At 34.5% G+C, this 2,823-nt stretch overlaps 1 non-coding gene across 1 annotated transcript; it reads right to left on the bottom strand.

The window, feature by feature from the left end:
- Window positions 1-633: 633 nt before the first annotated feature.
- Trnai-uau (transfer RNA isoleucine (anticodon UAU)) lies at window positions 634-702 on the bottom strand. The gene has a single exon. It is a non-coding gene; the product is annotated as a tRNA-Ile (tRNA).
- Between the last annotated feature and the right edge of the window lie 2,121 nt (window positions 703-2,823).

Genomic DNA, 2,823 nt, shown 5'->3' with positions numbered 1-2,823 from the left:
AAATTATGGTTAAGCCGTTGGGTTAATCTCAAGTGAAAAATGAAGTGATTTGTTCCATTAGACCCAAGAGATCATAAAACCTAATTATCCCATTGCTTCCTCTGGCATAATCTTCGTGTCTGTTGTTTTAAGATGCTAATTCTCTGAGGATGCTATTAGTACCTCACTTCTGCACTGTTTGTCCCATGCTGGAAATAGTGCAGGTGTTATGAATGTCACTGTGTTTCCAAAGCACAAGTCTCCATTAATCATTTTATGTTTATGGTTTACCAAGAACTAATGTCTCTGAGTGGTAAAGGGATATTATTAGGATAAAGTAGTGAGATACTCAAAATTATCTAAGAACAGTGTGTGTTTTATGCCTCTGTGCCTTAGCGTATGCTGACCCTTTGGTCAAGGACCCTCTTTCCCTCTCTCTGCTATTCAATTTCTGCTTGTTTTCAAGGCCCAGATCAAATATCAGTTCTGTGAAGCCTTCCCCACTCTGTGTAGTAAAAAGCACTCTCCCTACCCTTTTGCTTATACAAATATTTTAATACTGAGCAAACTCTGTGTGTCACCCCCTAGTTCTGTGCCTATTCTTTGTATGTCTACCATATTACAACTTGAATTCTTTTTTTTTTTTTTTTTTTGTGGTACTGGGGATTGAACCCAGGGCCTTGTGCTTATAAGGCAAGCACTCTACCAACTGAGCTATCTCCCCAGCACAACTTGAATTCTTAATTCTACTTCTTAGAATGGATCTTTCTCATTTTCATTTGTCCAATACTCAGAACAATGTTTTGCAATACAGTAGGTGCTCAATGAATGTACACACTATATGTTGTTCTTTTCTGAAGGGTCCTTTCACTCCACCAGTAACTTCATCAGTACCTATTATTAGAGTGCCCATTTGCAAATGTTTATTGGATTAAATAAAATCCTTTTATGTATAAGACAAATATTTAATGATTACTTTAATTTCCTTAACATTCTCCAAATGGGACTAAGAATAGTAGATCAATACTTAATGCTATTGCTATGGTTAGGACATAATGGCAATTAGAAATGAATACTTAACTTCATCTTTCTTCAATAAAAGCCAATAAACTGAAGCCACTATACATGCGTAATAGAATCAAACAATTAAGTAAATGGATAGCAGAAGGCAAGAGTTGGTTTTCTCACTGTTAGAATGAGCTGTTGCATGTAAGCAAGGGAAAAAGGCTAGAATATCTAGATAATAGTAGACTAAATTTGGATATATCAGTATTGTAAATTCATATTTAGTTTTATATAGATGTACATGAATGTATAGATATATTCATATGTATGTTCATATACAGGAGTTAGTATACATGTGTGTACTTCATTGTTTTTTCAGTGGAGAAGGCATAGAAATAAGAGCACTCCAGCAGCAATGAGCACACCCAGTACACGGATCTTGGTTTCTAATACCACTCTTCTATTCAAGGAACCAGGGCTTCTGGAATAAATATTTGATTGTAGAACTAGGGCAGGAAATATACAAATCGATCCTATAGCATTTTGTAGTGTCAGAAAATAAGGACGTACTAAAAATAATCCACAATGATGGTATATGTTAAAAGAACTGAGAAAACAATCTGAAAAAAACAATCTGTCAATGACCAAAGACAAAACAATTTGAGCAACACAAAAGTAACATCAAAAGACAACCCAAAGTGTAAGATAAATACCTATGAGTCTATGCAGATATCAATAAATGATAAATGAATGAATGAAGAGATGAATCTTCTCTGCAAAGGAATTCCAATAATTTATGTAGTTAGTCCCTCGAAGTGCTAGAGAACAATACCTCATACCTTATATGTGGAATGCATATTCTAACCCTTCCAAAGAATACAGTATGGGAAAGTGAGAAAAGAGTAACTTTTCAGTGGAGGAACTTGACAAGTACTACCTCAGTCAGGTGATGATCATCACCAGTGATTATCATCTACGGTGATAAGTCATGCTGATTGTGTGATGTGATAAGAATGGCATTTTATCTTCAACATCTTCATCCCATAACCCCAGGCTAATAACAAGAAAATATATCAGGAAGATCCCAGTACAGGTGAATTCTACAAGATACTTGAGCAATACTCCTCAAAATTTTTGAGGTCATTAAAAATAAGGAAAGTCTGAGAAGCTGACACAGCCTAGAGGAATCTAAGAACATATGACATTAAGAAATAATGAGGGCTGGAGTTGTGGCTCAGTGGTAGAGTGCTTACCTTACATGTGTGAGGCACTGGGTTCGATTCTCAGCACCACATATAAATAAATGAATAAAATAAAGGTCTATCAACATCTAAAAATATATTTAAAAAAAGAAAGAAATAATGAGATGTTTTAGACGAAATCCTTGAACAGAAACCAGAGACGATCATACTAAGTGAAATAAGCCAATTCCAAAAACCAAAAGCTGAATGTTCTCTCTGATATCCAGATGCTAGCACAATAAGTTCAGTAGATTAGACAAAGGGGAGTGAAGGGAAAGGGGAGATGGGCATAGGAAGGACAATAAAATGAATCAGACATCACGTTCCTATGTTCGTACATGAATATACCACCAATGTAACTGCACATCATGTTCAACCACAAGAATGGGATCCTAATTAGAATAAGTTATATTCCCTGTAAGTATAATATGTCAAAACATACTGTACTGTCATGCATATCTAAAAAGAACAATAAAAATAATAATTTTCAAAGAGCATATTAGGTAAAAACTATGAAAATCTGAACCAATTATGGAATTTAGATAACTTTTTTCACTATTATTATTTTTGAATTTATTCTTTTTAGATATACATGATA

This window comes from Sciurus carolinensis, chromosome 1 (genome assembly GCF_902686445.1).
Source record: "Sciurus carolinensis chromosome 1, mSciCar1.2, whole genome shotgun sequence".
Taxonomy (NCBI): domain Eukaryota; kingdom Metazoa; phylum Chordata; class Mammalia; order Rodentia; family Sciuridae; genus Sciurus; species Sciurus carolinensis.
The sequence above is the reverse complement of the archived record's forward strand: the minus strand, read 5'-3'. Positions and strand labels throughout refer to the sequence as shown.